This window comes from Geotrypetes seraphini, chromosome 4, assembly GCF_902459505.1.
Source record: "Geotrypetes seraphini chromosome 4, aGeoSer1.1, whole genome shotgun sequence".
NCBI lineage: Eukaryota > Metazoa > Chordata > Amphibia > Gymnophiona > Dermophiidae > Geotrypetes > Geotrypetes seraphini.
In genome coordinates, this window is record NC_047087.1 from 60,608,719 (window position 1) to 60,629,796 (window position 21,078).

Sequence of the window (21,078 nt, forward strand, 5' to 3'; positions counted from 1 at the left end):
ATTTAGCCTTGTAGAAGTTAATTTTATAACAGAACCATAGGTGCCCGCTCTGTAGGTGCTTGAGCACCTCCAATATTGACCAAACTGTTTGAATGTGTAAAGGAAGGGGTGACATCCATTGGATTTAGCACTTCCAATTATTTTGAATAAGATGTCCATTTTATAAGTAAAATAATCACCTACTGTATTTTTTAAAGGCAACAGAGGTGCTGATATAAATTTTATATAACAGGCATCCAGAACTAGCCCCAAATGCACAAATTTATACCTATTCTGAAAATATTGTACATGTATTCTAGGTATATACCCACATTTTTATTAAATGCATTTTTATGCACATACATTGCCAATTTCATCTCTGCTCAACAGAAACTGTATTCTTGAAAAGCATATATACATTTTTTTTAGTTCAAAGATTTTATTGATTTTATACAAACAAACAAACAAACATATAATACACAAATGATAGCCAAGACATGATACAACCTAAGGGGTTCATAATAAAAAAAAAAAACATCTAAAAAGTGTCCTAAATGACTACTTGGACGATCAAAAAGCCTGATTGTCCAAGTACCCATAACTAAAGCTGGTTTTAGATGTATCTAAAACCAGCTAAGGCCTTTCCCCTGCCACTAAACGCACAGAGAGAAAAGAGGTGTGTTTAGAGGAGGGGAAAGGGCGGGCGGTGGGCGGGAGGTGGGCCGACCTACACCTAGACATGCAGCGGCTATAACCAAAACCTTAGGCAGGTTGCCTAGTTGGCACTTACACCTTTTTGACTTAGACGAAGTCAAAACAGGACTAAGTGCCGAAAAAGGGGCCTCATCTCCCCTACCGCGATGCGATCACCCCTCTACCCGAACTGCCGCAACCCATGGCAGGAGAGATGCCCAATCTCTCCTGCCGCGGGTTGTGGCAGTTCGGGTAGAGGGGTGATCACATCGCGGCAGGGGAGATGGCCAATCTCTCCTGCCGCGACACATCACCCCCTCCCCAACGACATCAGGGCAGGAGAAAGCCCAAGCCCTCCTGCCCCGGGCACCCGCGGCACCCTGCGACAACATTGGGGCAGGAGGGAGCCCAAGCCCTCCTGTCTCGCCAGCCGTGGCACCCTGCGACAACATCAGCCCAGGAGAGAGCCCAAGCCCTCCTGGCCTCAGTGATCCACGACTCCCCCTGCCGATTACGTTCGGGGCAGGAGGGAGGCCAAGCCCTCCTGGCCTCTCGCCCCCAACCCCCCTACACAATCGGGCAGGAGGGAGCCCAGCCCCTCCTGCCCAGGTGGACCCCCCATCCCCCACCCCCCACTACAATATGGGCAGGAGAGATCCCAGGCCCTCCTACCCTCGACACAACCCCCCTCCCCACAACATCCGCCCCCGAACCCCTGATCACCCCCCCACCGACCCACGACCCCCCTCACCGACCCCACAACCCCCCACCCCAAATCATTGGCTGGACAGACAGGTGCCAAATCCGCCCATACGGCAGGCCAGCCGGCTCTGGAATGGGGCTGGATTGGCCCAGGTGGCTGAACTCCTGCCCACAGGTGGGGCCTGAGGCACCTGGGCCAATCAGAATAGGCCCAGGAGCCTTAGGCTCCTCCTGTGGGCGGGGGCTTAAGCACATGGGCCCAACCCAGCCAACAATTTGAGGTACATGGAAGGGGGGTGGGGGTTGGGGTCGTGGGGTCGGTGGGGGGTCACGGTTCTGTGGTGGGGCCGATCGGAGGTTCGGAGGGGTGGATGTTGAGTGGAGGGGGTTGTGTCAAGGGCATGAGGGCCTGGGATCCCTCCTGCCAGTATTGTAGTGGGGGGTGTGGGATAGGGGGGTCCGCCAGGGCAGGAGGGGTTGGGCTCCCTCCTGCCCAATCGTGTAGTGGAGTGGGGGGTGAGAGGCCAGGAAGGCTTGGGTTCCCTCCTGGCTTGATCATAATCGGGGAGGGGGCCCGCGGGGCAGGAGGGCTTGGGCTCCCTCCTACCCCAAACATAATCGGCAGGGGGGGGGGTCGGGTGCCCGGGGCAGGAAGGCTTGGGTTCCCTCCTGCCCAACCGTAATCGGGGGGGGGGGGTTAGGGATCGCGGGGCAGGAGGGCTTGGGTTCCTTCCTGCCCCGATGTCGTGGGGGGGGGGGGAGTTGGGGAGGGTTCTGTAACTGGTGTTGTTTTTGACAGACTTTTAGGCTCCTCCTTCGCCTAAAAGCCCTTGTGTTGGACGTTTGGGGCTTAGGCATTTTTTTTTGGTTCATTATGGGGTATAAGTGTAGATGTTGTTTGGGTACAAGTGTAGACGTAGTGGTGGTCTGGGTGTTTAAACAGCTGAATGTAGAGGCAGGCCATTATCAAAACAAGGACGTTTGTTTTGGTTTTGGACACTTTCCCTGCTTCTACTTTCAACGTTTAAGGCCTTAGGCCAAAAAGGGACTTAGACGGTTTTTTTGATTATGCCCCTCTAATTGTACAGGTATTAAAAACAGTCATCTAGAGAACCATTATTCTAGAAATGATACAACCGGTTGCCTAATATTATCATATAGTAGAAAGCCAGCACAAGTCTCATCAATAAAGTCTAAGTACAATGAAGCAAAAAAGATATGTTCCAAGAGGGCCCCACGAGAAGGTACCAACAGTATTAGAATTAAAAAAGATTGTATTGTTATTTTCCTCAGTGACATAAGTCAAAATCTGAATCTCATTGGTCTAGTTTGCAATATACAGTATATTAACAGGGATCCATATTTTAAGGTAAGTACAAATAGAGTTGTGTTTCTCTGCAATAACACTTTCATATTGAGTAGTTAAACATAACGTGTTCCATCATGAACACATTTTTTAAAAAGTAAGCATGGTCATTCATCCTCTAATTCTATAAAAAGAGCTCAAAATTGCATGCACAATTGAATTGAATAAAAAGCTAATTAGCACCATTCACTGCCATTTTAAGAAGTAATTATTGGTTTTAATTGGAATCAATGAGAAGTTACATGGGTAAATTTAGTCGCAGGATACATGCCTAAAAGGGATATGGAAATGGGTGTGTCATGGACGGATCAGGGGCATTAATTATAGAATAAGGGTCCAATATTTACCTGGGGCCCACCTAAAAATTTGTCTATATTTTTCTAAAATAAAAATTCCATGCCCCCTTCTGTGGCAGTCATTTTGAGAAGGCACCGTGAAAAGGCAGGAGTTAGGGTGATGCACTCCTGCCCCTGACAACCCCCAATGGATAACCAGGTATGTGGGTAGGTCCAGGGATGGGCCTAACCTATAAATTGGGAAGGGGTGATCAGATGGTGGTGGAATCTTTGACTGTGGCAGTGGGAAGGGGGAGGGGGAGAGAGGAGATAATTGGGGAGGTGGCAGGAATGATCATGTTTTTTTTTTTTTAACAAAGACTAATTCTTATGTGAGTCATGATCCAATATTCAGCTTGGGCCCACATAACTCTTATGCAGGCCCAACTAAATATTGGTTGTGCCAGCATAAGCTCTAGGCAGCCAGACCACTCAGCCTTAGCCCCCAGTATTCATTGCCAGTGCCTGGACATGCCCTGGCACTGAATACTGGGGGCTAATTCAGCCAGTGATAGTTATTGTTGTTTCATATAGCAGGAGAACCAGTATTCCGCCAACAAGATTGAGAGACGAAAGCACAAAGTGGAACACAAATTTCTGGATGTCCAGGAATTATTGTTTATTAATTCACATAATCATGTTAAAAACAAATAAAAGCAACCTCAAGATTTATTTGGGGTTCCTTTTACTAAGGTGCGCTAACATTTTTAACGTGCACTGCAGATTAGCGCACGCTGCCCCCCATGCTACGCATAAAAACTAATGCCAGCTCAATGGTGGCGTTAGCGTCTAGCACACATGGCAATGCAGTGCGCGCTAAGCACGTGGTAAACTCACTAGTGCAGCTTAGTAAAAGGAGCCCTTTGGTACAAAGAGTATCTCTAATAGTACAAGCTCACATCAGTGAGACTCAGACCCTACATGGTCTGTGTTTTGGCCAATTCTCAGCCTTGTAAATATTTAGGACCCCTGATGAAGGCTGAGAATTTGAAATCCACAAACTTGTGTTCCACTTTATGCTTTCATCTCTCAATGTTATTATTAGATGCCATCAGTTCGTGCTCGACTCCTAGTGACTTGATACATTGCGGATCTAAAAAGAAATCAGTTTTGTGCTATTCTGAAAAGGTCCAGCCATCTGATTGCAGGTCACCCTCTTCGCCTGATTCCTTCAATCTTCCCAAACATAATGTCCTTCTCCAGTGATCTCTCTCTTCTGATGGTGTGACCAAAATAAGACAGTCTTAACTTCATCATTTGGGCTTTTAGTGACATAGCTAGTTTAATCTCTTCCAGAATCAATTTGTTAGTTCTTCTGGCAGTCCACAGCATGCCTAAAATCCTTCTCTAACACCAAAACTCAAAGGAGTCAATCATCTTTCTGTCTTGTTTCCATAGTGTCCAGCTTTCGCATCTATAACTGACCACTGAGAAAATGAGTCTGATCTTTGTTTGGAGTGTTACCTCCTTGCCTTTGAATATTTTGTCTAGAGACTTCATTGAAGAGGAATCAAGTGCTATTTTGTGGAGTATTTCCTCCCTGCTAGTTGCTTCTTTGTTTTCAAAAGAGCCCAGGAGATTGAAATTCTATTCTATCACCTTCAAGCTCAAAATCTTCATCATTTGCCGTGTTCATGATCTTCTTCTTGCTTATGTTCAGTTCTAATCCTATGTTATGACTTTCGACTTTGACTTTTCTCAGTAGATACAGATTGTCTTCTTTGCTGCTAGTGATAAGTGCTGTATCATCTGCATAGCACAGGCTGTTTATATTTTGGTCACCAACTTTGAAACCAACGCTCTCTTCTTCCAAATTTGCTTTTCTGAAGATGGTTTCACCGTACAGGTTGAACAGATAAGGTTACAAGATGCATCCTTGCCTGATGCCAAGTTTTATTAAAAACCAATCAGTGTTGCTGTATGCAGTTTTCACTGCAGCTTCTTGATTTTCATATAGGCTCTCTATCAGCTGAGTTATGTGTTTGGGTATTCACATTTGCACTAAAGTTCTCCATAGCTTATTGTGATCCACACAGTGAAAAGCTAGGTATAGGGGTTTTTGGTATTCTTTGTTCTTCTCCAAAATCCATCTAGCATTGGCAATAATGTCTCTTGTTCCTTGACCTCTTCTGAAACCAGCCTGAACTTCAGGTAGTTCTTGCTCAATGTATGATTGGAGTCTTTATTGCATTATTTTCAGCAATATTTTGCTGGTGTATGGAATTAATGCAATTGTTCTGTTGTTGTTACAGTCCTTGGTGTCACAGTATGAATAGTGATCTTCTCCAATTGGTTGGTCATGCTTTTTCCTTCCAAATCTGTTGACACTGTCAAGTGAGGGCCATGATCGCATCTTCTGATCCTTTTATTAATTCAATTGGAATATCATCGATACCAGGTGACTTATTTTTTGATAAAGCTTTAATCACTGCTATGACTTCTTCTTTTAAAATATCTGGTACTTCTTCGGCTACAGTTTCCAGTTCAGTTTCCCCAATATTATCCTCATTGCCTTGTTTATATACATTTTCTTTATATTCTTTCCATCTCTTTTTAATGCTTTCTGGATCATTCAATATAATTCCATTGGCGTCTTTAAGCATACCCAGTCGAGGTAGGAATTTCTGCCGCAATCCCTTAATCTCCTGAAAAGCTAATCTGGTTTTTCCATTTACATGTTCTGATTCAATTTTCTGACAAATATCCTTGAAATATCATTCTTTGTCTTGCTGAACTTGAAATTGAAACACTCGATTCATTTGTGATACTTTTTCTCTATCACCAGATAGTTTTGCTTATCTTCTGCTACTTTTCTGGTTTCTTCCGAGATCCAAGGTGATTTCTTGGCTTTCTTTTTCTTCTGGAGTGTTTTTTTGTTTTTGTTTTTTTATTTTTACTGGTGACAGTATGCATTTAAAAAATGCTGACCACCACCAGCTGAATCTTGGGGTGGGAGGGTGATGAATAAGGGAGCTCATTTGTAAATTAGATTTTTAGGAGATTGCGGGAGAAGTTATCAACATGGACTACTGTTAAGACTTGTTATTTTAAAGTTAACCTCAGTTATTATTAACTAGATCTCATTGCATAAAATGAGGCATGTATTAAAATAGATTAGTGTTAAAATAACATATCTCATTGATAATTATACTCCTTAATGGTAGCCCATATTGATAACTATGTCCCTGAAATGTGGAAAAATGATTTTGAATACTTGTTTTCAATTTGCTTTGATACCACTACTCATACCTATTCAGTTTAATTTCTCCTCCTCTTACATAGGGGGGAATAATGTTAACTACATAGCTTCCAATGTTTGACAAAAGATAATTATCAAGATTTGTGTCCAAATTCACAGATAAGAGGAACTCAAAGTGGTAAGATTGGGTTAGATCAACTCTACAGTATACTTTGTGTTTTATTTAAGAGGCAAAAAGAATAATGTTGTTCCTTCTGGCAGACTTGTAAACCAATGATGAAATTAATGATCATTATGCAATGCAGCCCATTTTTTATACAGCCGTTATACTGTGGTACTTATTTACTAAATTACATTAATGCTAATACAAGGATTAGAATGCATTAAACACATTAATGAGCTTTAACACTTATGTTATTTAACACTTTTTAGCAAATTACCAGCACTTAAATACCAGCATCTTCTGAATAATTCACTAGTCAAGTTTCAAGCCTGATTGTTCAATAGAAATTGAATTGAACAGAAATTGAACACTCTTATCACAGGTTTGATAAGGGGAACATATTTTACTTGTCATTTTTTTGCTTCACAGCCACGTTTGGCACTATATGTCATGTAATGGGGCATATTTCATAAAAAGCTTCTTGTGCCTTTGCTAGTGCATAAAATACCATTTATAAAATTATCCAATTCATGCAAGTAAATGTGATGGCAAGAATAAATATATTTGTATGTGACTCTAGTGCTGGGTGAATTTTTGGAGGAGTGTGAGTGGGGGGTCACACTTTACGTGTATTCCCCTTTATGTTCAACGCTATTTAATTTTCTAGAAATGGTGTTTAACCAGCTAACTGCAAATATTCAGCGTAAAAAAACTAGTTATCTCCACTGAATATTCACAGTTAGCAACTAAAAGTTAACTGGCAATATCACTCGATATCTGGAAATATTCAGCACCAACCAGCTAAGTTTAGGGCAAATTGGACTACCTAAATAGCAATCCTATCTTTGTCAGTTGAAACTTAAATGGTCAGTGCTGAATATCAACTTAACCAGTTAAGATACAGCTGACAAAAAAAGCAGATATTCAAATGCTGGTCTCCAGAAATAGCACAACATTGAATATCTAGGTCACCGCAACCACGGGACTTAGGTGAGCTGTTTCCTGTGGTCTGACTTTGACTGCCTGCTTCCAGTATTAAACTCAGATAACCAATGCAGAGCTGTTTCCGGAGATTGGCATTGAATATTCTTTTTGTGTGTGTGTGTGTGTGTGTGTGTGAGCTGTCTGGTTAAAATGATATTCAGTGGCTGACCAATTAAGTTATAGCAATTAAAGATGACACCTCTATTTATGTGGTTTGTTTTAACTGCTAATCTTATCTGGTCTGGTGCTGAATACTTGTACGTAATCAGATAAGTTAAGCAACATACCCTATTTTTCGCTCTATAAGACACATCTGACCATAACATGCACCCACCTGTAGAAGAGGAAAAACCAAGAAAAAAAATTCTGAACCAAATGGTGTGCCTTGTACCCTGTCCCCCCTCTGGTCATCTAGTGGCAGGCCGGGTTAGGGTACAGAGCACGTCTAGTAGTGGGCACGTCTAATGGTAGGCACGTGTAGTGGCAGCCAGCCAGCCTGCCCCAAGCAGCCCGCCCATTCCTTTTTTTTCCATCCCGGCTCCCAGCACGCTTTCCGCCCTCCTGCCTTGGTTCCCCTTCTCTCTTCTGGAAGCGGCAGCAGCAGCAGCAGCAGCAGCAGCAGCACAGTGTTGCATGAGGTAGGTATGCACTTTTTGTGTCCAGCCTGGTCCCACGCTACACTCCAAATGGCTGCCACCAAGTCTTGTGGGACTCGCAAGAACTGACGGCAGCCATTTGGATTGAAGCATGCGCCTGCCTCAATGTGCACCGCTGTGTCACTGCCGCTGCCAGAAGAGAGCAGGGGAATTGAAGCAGGAGCGCGGCAAGCGCGCTGTGAGCCAAGATGGAAAAAAAGGTGCAGGGTTTTTTAAAAAAATATTCACTCCTTAAGATGCACTCTTATTTCCACCCCCTTTTTAGGGGTGGAAAATGTGCGTCTTATGGAGCGAAAAATATGGTAGCTAGTTTAGCGGTAGGCACTAACCACAAATATTCAGTGGGAGATGTGGTTAGATGCAAAAAAAAAATGCTATTTAACTGGTCAGTCGACATATCTGACTTGTCAAAGTCAAAAACTTGAGGAGTGGAGGGAACAATCACAATCACACAAAAAATACAATACTCCACTAAAGTGGCAAGATGAAAGAAAAAAGCCTCAGGTTAATGGTGAACACACACAGGCTCAGCCACCACCATCCACATCATCATCGTTAAAAAGTTTCAGCAGTGACTAACACTAAGCCAATTGAAAAAATACTGTGAGCAAAGCTCAGATTTTGTTAAAAAATGGAAAATCAATCCAAAATAGAGCCACTTCCCACTGCTAATCAGTTCTCAGTCCATCTTTTCCAAGCCAGTGTTTCACGGTACTAAGGCCTCTTCCTCAGGGCATAACAGACTTTACACTCTCTTAAAAACAGCAAGTGGCATAGTTTCCTAACCCCTACATAGCACTGAATATTGGGGGTCTGTTTCTGCATGTTTTTTCCTACTATTTTGTTAAGGCAGGTGCATGAGTCTGTAAAATGGGCCTAAAATAGTCACCCATTTGGCCTCTCCAGCTAGGCTTTTTATTAAAACACTCTGTTATTAAGGGCGGAAATTCATCAATGGACGCTACTACCGTATATTAGCATGCACTAACTGGGTTAGCATGTGCTAAATGCTAAAGATGCCCAGATGAATATGTGTTATCAAGACAGCTATTGTGGCACTGTGCTCTTTAGTTGCAGTAATAGTCCAAATATTAAAATTCAAAATTCATGCAACCATTCCTATTTCTTTTTTTTTTTTCCCCAGAAATATTTAATTCATCACTATTTAAGGATCCTCGGAATGTAATGCAGTAATCTTCCCTTCATTCATTTTTTTAGAAAGAAATTCACAAAAATATAATAATGTATATTCATCATATCTTTCCTTTGGTTCATTTATTTTTACACATCTAAGGGGGATGGGGGTTGGAAGGTGGGGAGTAAATATGGATAGCGACATTTGGGTAACTTTATTCTTCATTTATATTATATAGTAAGATATATTCTGCTATTATTATATGTAAGAAACTGAATTTATTGAATGATATTAATGTTACCTGTATAGATATTAGTGCAATGCATGTAATACCTATTGTTCTTTCATTTGTATGACACTGTTTTCGATAAAAAATCAATAAAGAATTTAAAGAAAAAAAAGAAAGACTGCTTCAATCGTCAATGAAGGAAAGATTGCTGCATTACATTCCGAAGGTCCTTAAACAGTGATTAATTGAATTAGGAATGGTTGCATGAATTTTGAATTTTAACATATGAATATAAGGACATCTTTAGTATTTAGCTTGTGCTAATTGTTAGCACACTCTAATGTGAATAGTGCACGCTTATGTGGTTAGCACCCATTGATGAATTCCCCTATCCCCCCAAAAAAATCCCTTAGCAACTTTTGAGATTCAATAGAACAGCTCTAGAATGGCTGTGCTCTTTTTAACAGGTGGAATTCACTGGGATAATTTATGTTAGAATTATGGACTTTTGGTTGCAGTGTTTGAGAAGGACCCATTTTATCATCCCTGCTGTATAATGTTTATATGGCTCCATTGGCATCTTTGATTCATATATTTACGGTTTCTTTCTGCTGTTATATGTATTGTTGTTGAATTTATGTTTCAGTTAAGACTGTGAAACTACACATTAATGAATTAGAAACCTCTATAGTATGGTGGGCTGTCTGAAATCTAGTAGGGTGCATTTTAAATTCAAGTATTATAAGTAATGCTACAGTATAACAGGTTGGGAAATATAGTTACTCTTTGGCACTGTTTGAAGTTGTACCAGATGTTAGTCCACTTAGAAACTTAATTGTAGATTCAACTTTAGAAACATAGAATATGACGGCAGAAAAAGGGCCTTTGGCCCAACAAGTCTGCCCACTCAAATAATCCTCCCCCCTAAGTTCTTCTTTGAAGTGAACCCGCATGTTGATCCCATTTGTTCTTAAAGTCAGTCACGTTATTGGCCTCAACTACCTGAAGTGGAAGATCATTCCAACAGTCAACCACCCTTTCGGTGAAAAAGTGCTTCCTAGTGTCACCATGAAATCTCCCGTCCCTGATTTTTAGCGGATTCCCTCTTGTCGCCGTAGGTCCTGTAAGGAAAAAGATGTCTTCTTTCATCTCATTACAGCCAGTAACGTATTTGAACGTCTCTATCATGTCACCCCTCTCTCTGCGTTCCTCGAGAGAGTATAGCTGCAACTTACCTAGACGTTCTTCATATGGGATATCTTTGCGCTAAACACTAACACCTCCATAGAGCTGGCATTAGTATTTTTCATTTAGCGAGTGGTTGGCACGTGCTAAAAATGCTAGCACACCTTAGTAAAAGGAGCCCTATGTTTGATACATTCTTATTTGAATAGACTGTTGCTGTACTTGAAATGAAATGTATATTGAACTTGGGTTTGGAAAGAAATCAAATATGCAAATATATAAAAAAAAAAATCCACTGCAAGATAGTACTTATACCTCCCCTTTTACAAAACCATAGTACAGGTTTTAGCACTGGTCTGGCGGTAACATCTCCGACGCTCATAGGAATTCTATGAGCATCGGAGCTGTTACCACCAGCTGGCGCTAAAAATCATGCTACAGTTTTTAATAAAGGGGGGGGGGGATAATCATCCATTTAGAAGAACACCAGATTCATCTGGTATGATATAACATTAGCTGAGCTGATGTCACCGGCTGGTAATATTTATTGAATGATGGGGGGAGGGGGGACAGAGGGTAAGGGGAATATATGAGGTGTTATCAAGGGTCTGTAGAATAAGGATTGACAATTTTATAAGAGGAAGTAAGAAAGGGTTAATAAACAGAGCTTGTAAGAAAGAAAAATGATTAGGGAGGTTGCTAAGGTGATGGGGTGGAGCAGTCACGTGATTGGTTGGATGTTGTGGCAGTTTGGAGTGAACTCTGTGAGGAAAGGGGAACAGTAGAGTAGTCTTTTCAGGAAAAGATTATCCCTCCCTCCCTCCCATTTGTGCTGGTGTTATGTTTTGTGTTAGTGTTGTGGGGTGGGGTGGGGGATGTACATGTTATATGTTGACTTGGGTGGATTTGGTGGAGCTTATGGGGTTGGGGGGAGGTGGTCGCAGCTTTGGGTGGGGCGGAAAATGGGGTGTGGCCCAGTTGGATCTGGGAGATGAGCAGTTAATAAATAAATAAATGTAACATTCGTATGCGATACCGCTGCGAGGGGAAGCATGGCCTTGCGTCACAGTGGATCATGTTTGGGGGGAGGGGAAGCATGACCTTGCGTCACCGTGGGTCATGTTTGGGGGGAGGGGAAGCATGACCTGGCGTCACCGTGGGTCATGTTTGGGGGGAGGGGAGGGGATGCATAGCCTTGCGTCACCGTGGGTCATATTTGGGGGAATGTTATAAATTTAAAGACTTAACGGGAGCTAGTTTCGACACCGAATAGCTCCCTGGGGATGTGTGAAATATGCATTGGGGGTTTGTTGGTTTTTTGACAAAGATTGTATTGTAAGTGAAGATAATATTCAGATAGATAATAAAGCTGCGGCCAAATATTTATTCTAATAAAACTGAGTTGTGTGATTATTGATTGATGGTGATTAGCTTTTAGTTGCAGGTGACGGGAATGCGAATGCTAATGTTAAGATTATTAAAATTCACTAGTGACTGATCTTTCAAAGAACAATATGAAAAGATTACAAAACTCATCAGTCTGTTTGGCTGAAATCTTAGGAGAGAGCATCATTAACACTAGAGGCTAAATGCACAAAACATGGCTAAGACTCTGTGGGTCGCTGTGGGCCAATTTTTGGGCTGATTTTTAAAAAGCGATCGATTAGAGAATGACACGGTGAAAAAATTGGTCCCCGTCACCGCCCCGTCCCCGTCTCACCATCCCCGTCACCGCCCCGTCCCCGTCTCACCAACCCCGTCACCGCCCCGTCCCCGTCTCACCATCCTCTTCACCGCCCCGTCACCGCCACTGCCACCCCATTCACCGCCCCGTCACCGCCACTGCAATCCCATTCACTTTTCTTTATTTACGTATAAAGGAAACATTCTTTAAAACTTTAAAACTTAGTTAAATATTAGTTAATAACTATACAAAAACAAAACACGCAGAGAAAAAATTAATTAATAAAAATTCTCAAAACTGACACATTTTGATCACTAAATTTAAAATAGTTATTTTTCATACAGTTTTTCAATCACTAATCTTCCACCACCCCTGGGGCTAGCAATGCAAAAACAAACACGACATGTACTTTAAATGCTGCCGTGATTAGCATAGTGACCGCGGCTACGGCTGCAAGTCTCCCCTCCCCCCAGCGATCACGGCAGGAGGGCACCCAACCCCTCCTGTAGACCCCCCCAACGGCCCTCCCGACAATCGCAGCAGAAGGGTACCCAACCCCTCCTGCCGGTCCTCCCAATGGCCTCCCCTAAGATCGCCGGCAGGAGGGTACCCAACCCCTCCTGCTGGACCCCCCCCAACGAACCCTCCCACCCCGGAACCCCCTTAGTCTTACTTTTCAAGTTGGACCGGACAGCTCCTCGCTCGTCTGGCCAGCAGGCCTGCCTCCGTCCAAATGAGGCGGGCCCGCCCCTCCCCTCCCCTCCCCTGCCTCCCAATGGCCTCCCCTAAGATCGCCGGCAGGAGGGTACCCAACCCCTCCTGCTGGACCCCCCCCCCCCAACGAACCCTCCCACCCCGGAACCCCCTTAGTCTTACTTTTCAAGTTGGACCGGACAGCTCCTCGCTCGTCTGGCCAGCAGGCCTGCCTCCGTCCAAATGAGGCGGGCCCGCCCCTACCCTGCCCAACCCACAGGATCCTAGAGCCTGATTGGTCTAGGCACCTAAAGCCACTCCCGCTATAGGAGGGGCCTTAGGTGCTTGGGCCAATCAGGCCCTAGGATCCTGTGGGTTAGGCAGGGGAGGGGCGGGCCCGCCTCATTTGGACGGAGGCAGGCCTGCTGGCCAGACGAGCGAGGAGCTGTCCGGTCCAACTTGAAAAGTAAGACTAAGGGGGTTCCGGGGTGGGAGGGTTCGTTGGGGGGGGGTCCAGCAGGAGGGGTTGGGTACCCTCCTGCCGGCGATCTTAGGGGAGGCCATTGGGAGGCAGGGGAGGGGAGGGGAGGGGCGGGCCCGCCTCATTTGGACGGAGGCAGGCCTGCTGGCCAGACGAGCGAGGAGCTGTCCGGTCCAACTTGAAAAGTAAGACTAAGGGGGTTCCGGGGTGGGAGGGTTCGTTGGGGGGGGGTCCAGCAGGAGGGGTTGGGTACCCTCCTGCCGGCGATCTTAGGGGAGGCCATTGGGAGGACCGGCAGGAGGGGTTGGGTACCCTTCTGCTGCGATTGGCAGGAAGGGTTGAAATGACAAATGAGGAGCACGGTGAAATAGCGGTTCCTAGAAGGGGGTACATTGGCCCGCGGGGACAAACCTGTTCACCGTTTCCGCGGTCGGTGAATGGCCTTGTCCCCGTCACCGCAGCGACTGCTATTTTTCTTCCCCGTTTTCGGCGGTGACCCGCGGCTTAAATGCGGTGGCCGCGGGTAAACCGTCACCGTGTCATTCTCTACGATCGATGTTCAAATGGCTGCCTATACAAATGAGTTTTGCGGAGGGCAGTCGTAATCCAATCGGATCGATTGCTTAGAAACTGGCTTTCACACATGCACAGAGCCGGTTTGGGGAAGCCCAAACAGTTAAGTAGCAGTGGAAGCCCCAAAGCAGCCTCTTGCCACTCAGCCATTGGGGATCTTTCTTTCTTTCTCATCACCGCTTGAAGCCTAAGTGGCTTACAACGTAAACATACACAGTCATGTACACACACACAATCAGTAAAACATTTTTTGCCTAATCCTCCCAGATTTTCTAACTATTGCTAAATCTAACACATAGATAATAAAACTTAGATTAAAATAGATTATCAAAATCTAAAACATTGCTACTTAGTAAAAGACTTTCACAAACAAATATGTTTTTAGTTGCTTCCTAAAGGACATCTTATCTTTACATAGTCTCAAATATCCTGGTAAAGCATTCCATGTCAGAGGACCCATCACAGAAATGGCTGTTGTTTGTGTCTTTTTGTAGTGAGTTTCACCAAGTACCTCTATCGATAACCTCACGGCAGACTCTGACCTTAATGTATGTATTGTTTCAATGCCTGTCTTAAATACCATGGTGTTACCCCATAGATTGCTTGATGAACAACCATTAAATTTTTATAAACAATTCTACATTGGATTGGCAGCCAATGGAGACTTTTCAATACTAGCATTTATTTATTTTAATTAACAAAGTTTTTATTAGAAAAGTGCAGAGAAAAATCACAACCAAATACAGCTATAGCATTTCACAATAGAACAAACAGGAATACAGTGGTTCTTCAGTACCCCTTGCATTGAAGAAACTCTAAACAAAGATTATACCCACTCCCTCCCCCACCCCCGAACAACAGCCCTCAAGCTGCATGAAGTTTTCTCTAACAATCAAAATTTTGCCAGAGTCGAAGAAAGGCCCCCATTATGTGATTCATGCGGGCAGTGAGAAAGTACAGAGTATACCACATGTTCAGTCTGTGGAGCAAGGAGTCACAATCTTGGGAATGCGGCTGCTTCCAAGCTGCAGCCACCTCTAAACAAGCCACAGTGAAGAATAATATACTAAAAGTCACTTCCTAAACCTCAAAATCTGGAAGATAATGGTGTAAAAATACCATGGTGGGGATGCACTCAATCCGACTATAGACAAAAGCAGGCCAAAGACTTACAACCAGTAACCCTGCACCACAGAACACTCCTACCACATGTGAAGAAAAGTACCCCTCCTGTCACATCCTCGCCACACACACACTTGGCACAGCGAACAGGAGTAAGATACTGTAGCATGAAATGATTTTACAATTCTGATATGATCTTAAAATATATAGCCTGAAATGATTTTATAATTCTGCTTGGAGTTACAATATGTAGCAGGATGTATTTTGTTTTGTTGTAGGTAAATTATGTAAGTTTGCTGGAATTATTGCCTGACCCAAGACAGGATGTGATTTAAATTATGGATTTATAATAAAGTGAACTTCTATTTGAGTTTAAATTAAAGGATATTAATTTGATGGATTTAAAAGTGAATTTCTGATTTGGTTTCTGAGCCAGCCCTACCTCCAGCCATCTTATCCTGGTGTTGTGTTAATGCACCTATTATGAAGAAAGGACTGAGCCATCTGCCTTCAGAAAAGTGTTAAATGCACCCATTCAATGAAGTACAAAAGGAAGACTGACCTTCAGAAAGTGTTAAGTACACCTATTCAGATGAAACAAAAAGGACAGCCAGGGTGGATACCAGAGCTAAACAGAACTTTAAAAGGCTGTAGGCCAGCATCTCAAATTCATCTCTGGACTACTCTAGTTTGGAAGAACAATAGAAGCTCATCATAGTAACATAGTAGATGATGGCAGATAATAATAATAATAACAGTTTATATACCGCAGGACCGTGAAGTTCTATGCGGTTTACAAAGATTAAAAGATGGTACAAATAGATTGAGCTTAACAGGGTGGAAGCTAGTGATTAATAGCTCAAGGGATCAGTTATTGAGGAGACCTGAATGGTCCATCCAGTCTGCCCAACCTGATTCAATCTAATTTTTTTTAATTTTTTCTTCTTAGCTTTTTCTGGGCAAGAATTGAAAGCTCTACATGGTACTGTGCTTGGGTTACAACTGCCAAAATTTCCTTTAAAACCTACTCCAGCCCATCTAAACCCTCCCAGCCATTGAAGCCCTCTCCAGCCCATCCTCCCCCATGCAAGTCTGCCCAGTACTGGCCTTAGTTCAATATTTAATATTATTTTCTGATTCTAGATCCTCTGTGTTCATCCCACGCTTCTTTGAACTCAGTCACCGTTTACCTCTCTACCACCTCTCGCGGGAGCGCATTCCAGGCATCCACCACCCTCTCCATAAAGTAGAATTTCCTAACATCACACCATTTTAAGCCGCTCAAAGAAGATTCAGTCAGATGACCTCATCTGCCTATCCTCCATTTTAAACCACTCAGACTTAGATTCATACCACATCCAGCAGGGACAGTAACAATACTTTGTGTTGGGACATATTGTAATTTAATCATCACCACCTAGGAACAGAGAAAAAAGCTGGACTGCTATGCATCATGGGTCCAGAGACCTAGGATTCTATTTTTAGAACAGGTCTTAACCCTATAAATATGAAGTAGAATCCTTTCTAACACACACTCTCTCTCCCTATGGAACCAGCCTGGATCAAGCTACAACAACTCTTCTTTTCCCTGGATCAAGCTGCAACAACTCTTCTTTTCCCTTGATCACCATGCTGCAAACATGTGCTTGGGCCTACAGGGTGGCCTTCTAAGGACTTTCAAACAGCATTTGTGAGTAACTTTAATCATTTAACCTTAGAGAAATTTTATCGAGTGTATCCTATTATCTTTGCGTAAAAAGATCCTATCTGTTACTGCTTTACCTACTTGATTTTAATTCTTTTAAATAAATTTTCAGTTTGCTTATAAATGTTCTGATCTTAGTTCTTGAATAAATATTTAATTATTGTTACAGAGCTAAGTTTTAACCAAGCGAGCTAATTTTCCCCAAATTAATAGTTCTTTATAATATATATTTCTCTAAGCCAGAGAAGGATGTATATTATTGGTAGAGTTCCATCCATTTAATAATAATTTTGTAACAATACCACCTCTTCAAAACTTTGATCCCATTTTCCACAAGAAGGGAAGCCATCCCCAACAACTTCACTTGATGCCAGGTACCAGTCCAATCAGCAATAGACAAATTCAAACCTAAATCAGTCTCTCAAGCCACCTTATAGGGAAGCGAGGAGTCCAATCTAGCATTCAAGCACTGTTAAATCTGGGAAAACACTCCCTTCTGAAAAACTAGTCCCAAAAGGCTCTCAAATGCTATCTTCCCCGTTGCCAAGTGTCTCAACATCCCAGAGCTCTGCATATAATGTTTAACTTGCAAATAAGGGAAAAGATCTCTGGGATGCAAGTTATAACAGCACTGCAGCTCCCCAAAATCCTTAACAGTGTGGCTTCCTGGATCTATTAGTTGACCCCTCCACACAAGACATTTAGTAGCCCAAGCTTCAAAGACATTACCCTTCCATCCTGGTCGGAATTCACAATTAAGGAGTAAGGGTGTATACCAAGAATAAGTACGTCCAGCTAATAAAAAAACGGATCTGCTTCCAAACATGGAGGGTCATACCTCATTTGGGCCCACTCGGGCATATCCAAGGGAGGTGCAGCAATGAATCAGGCGCCAAGCCCACCTGTTCTATGTCTTTTGAAATGCATTTAGATAAGGGGCCCAATGGGCATGCTTGTCTAGGGCCTGCCAAGGAATTAATCCTGCCCTATCTCTAGCCACTCTGACTCTTTCCCTATCTCGTGCCTCATCCCCACCCCATAATCCCTTCTCTAAAATCCCAAGATGACAAGCTCATCTAATGTTATCGTACCACCAGCCAAAACTGGTGGGACCCTTTTAAATTAGCAAAGGGGTTCAGCGCAGTCAGATTTTCAGGACATCCATAATGAATTTGCTTGGTACACCAATTTAAAGATATAATTTAGGGTTAATATATAATTATTTTACTTCAAATGTTTACTATTTCAACATCATAAATTAAGTTACTAATGTTTTTAGTTTAATTGTGCATTATTTATTTATATACCACATACAACTATGTGGTTTTCATATCACATATATAAAATTTTGTTTCCCTATGATCACATATGACATAGGCATGTCTAAACAACATCATTAATCATCTCTGTTATTAAATCTTAGAATTACAAACAACATTTACTATCAAATAACATTGTTATAAATTTTAAAACATAACATGCTTTTTGAACATCCCCAGTATCGTCCTTATGCCTTCCCTTTGTCCTTTTAACTTTTTTTCCAAGCTCTTTCTCGAACAAGAGTTTGAAAGAAAAGTGTTAGAATTCTATTTTAATCTATCTTAGAGAACCTATTGCAGTATATCTCCTTATTCTTTATACAGAAAATAATTTTATAGTCATCAAACACAGTAAAATCTAAAACAAAATCTCTAGTGCTTGTGCATTTTAGTTCTTCATTGTTAAGTACTACTTTGAAAAGAAGCTGAATAATAGGTCATATAAGGGTCACATGGGCTTTAGTCTTATGACATCATATACATAACCATTTTGAATTGCCAACCCTATCCTCTTAAAAATAATTTCTACAAACAATGAGCTCTTTCCTTCCCAATGCACTAGAAATGTCTATAAATCTTCAAAATGTCCAATATAAGCAAAGTTTCTGCCAATATAAGCATTATGGATTAACTATAATTGGATTTGGAAATTAGTTTTGGCCATTATAAGCTGTCTGTTATAAATGGAATGTGCTATGTTAGGGTGACTTATGTAGAGGTATAGATTGTAGGATTGCACAAGTAATATTAATATTAAAGGGATTTACTGGCTACACCTTGAACAATATATGCAAAATTTAGACTTCATATATGAAAACAGATCTGAAGCATTAGTGGAGGTTTAACAAAGAAGTAGTAAAATGATTAAACATTTAAAAATATTTACATAAGCTACAGTGAAAGGCTAAAAATGCTGATGATGTTTTGCATGGAGCAAATGAGATTGCGGCTCATTTCAGAAAGAGCATATTATACATGTAGATAATGTAAATAAATTCAAGGTGAAACATAATATGTTTAAATGAAATAAAATGGATATTATAACATTACAGTTATTATAAAGAGAAGCTGTTGTTTGAAGGAAGAACACAGATCACTATTAAAAGGGGAAAAGAGCTTTTTGTTCTGCGAGCGACCTAGGCATGGATTGGATGATTGCCTGGTTATGTAAGGTCAGATCGTAGTTTGCTTGTAGTCAGTTTATATCAGAAATCAGGACTGAAGAGAAGGGGAGAGAAAAACCTATTTCAATAGAGTCCTATGTTACTATAATGCATTCTGCATTCATGTCTTCCACAATGATTTTGAACTTAGATCGATGCAGTGGTCCAAAAGGGATATTACACTCTATGGAAACTGTGCACCATCAGATCTTATTTTGAAGCTGCTGCTCTCAAAATCTTAGTTCAGTCGTTACTTCTGGGTTTATTAGACTATTGTAATGTAGTTTATTTGATGAGCGCTAAGAAAAATATGGCTAGACTGACTTTGGTTAGGAACACGGCAGTGAGATTAGTTTATGGTTTGAAGAAGTACGTTCGTGTGACTCCTTATTATCATGAGTTGCATTGGCTTTCTGTGGAGGCTTGCGTGATTTCTAAATTAGGATATCTATGCTACAAAGCTGCCTTTGGAGTAGATCCATTATACTTAGTTGACAGATTGCTTATTATGTCACATAAGAATAGCAGAAAATCACACACCCTCTTTACGTTTCCGTCAGTTAAGGGCTGCAAAAGTAAGAAATACCATGAGCATATACTCTCATACCAAGCAGCTTACTATGATAAAGATTTTCATCCACTAATACTCAAGTCCAGCTCTTATGAACACTTTAGAAAACAGCTAAAAACTTTTCTCTTTTCTAAATTCCTGACCAATTAGATTATCACATTCTTTTCTAAAATAATTTGTGCCTTCATAGCATAGATTTGTTAACCGTATTGAACTTATGGTTATGCGGTCTGTAAATCTGTTGTTATGTTATGTTGTATAATTTTCCATGTAGTTCAGCATGACTGAAAGAAATTCATTTTGTAATTTTAAACCAGTTTAATTCAATCATTTTTAGTGAAACCAGAACAAATTAAATATTTACATCCACCTAGTCAATAAACTCCATTAGTAATCTGGAAAAATAGTTTAAACCTTTATAAAAAAAATTGCTGCATTTCTTTGAAGGTGGTTGACGTATATCTAGATTTTCAGAAAGCTTTTGACAAAGTTCCTCATAAGAGGCTCCTGAGAAAATTAAAGAGTCATAGGATGAGAGGCAATGGTTTGTTGTGGATTAGGAATTGGTTATTGGACATAAAACAGAGAGCAGGGTTAAATGGCTATTTATCTCAATGGAGAAGGGTAAATAGTGAAGTGCCACAGGGATCTTTATTGGGACTAGTGCTATTTAACATATTTATAAATGATCTGGAAATTGGAGTAATGAATGATTACATTTGCAGGTGACACTAAACTTCAAAGTTTTTAAAACAAATGCAGACTGAAAAATTGCAGGCAGACCTTAGGAAATTGGAAGACTGGGCATCCAAATGGCAAATGAAATTTAATGTGGACAATTGTAAAGTGATGCACATTGGGAAAAATAATCCAAATCATAGTTATCAGATGCTAGGGTCCACTTTGGGGGTCAGTGCCCAAGAAAAAGATCTAAGTGTCATTGTAGACAATACGCTGAAACCTTCTACCCAAATGTGTGGTGGCAGCCAACAGAGAAACAAGATGCTAGGAATTATTAGAAAAGGAATGGTAAATAAGTCTAATAATATTATAATACCTCTGTATCGCCTCCATGGTGTGATCTTACCTTGATTATTACATTCAGTTCTAGTCGCCATATCTCAAAAAATGTTGTAATGGA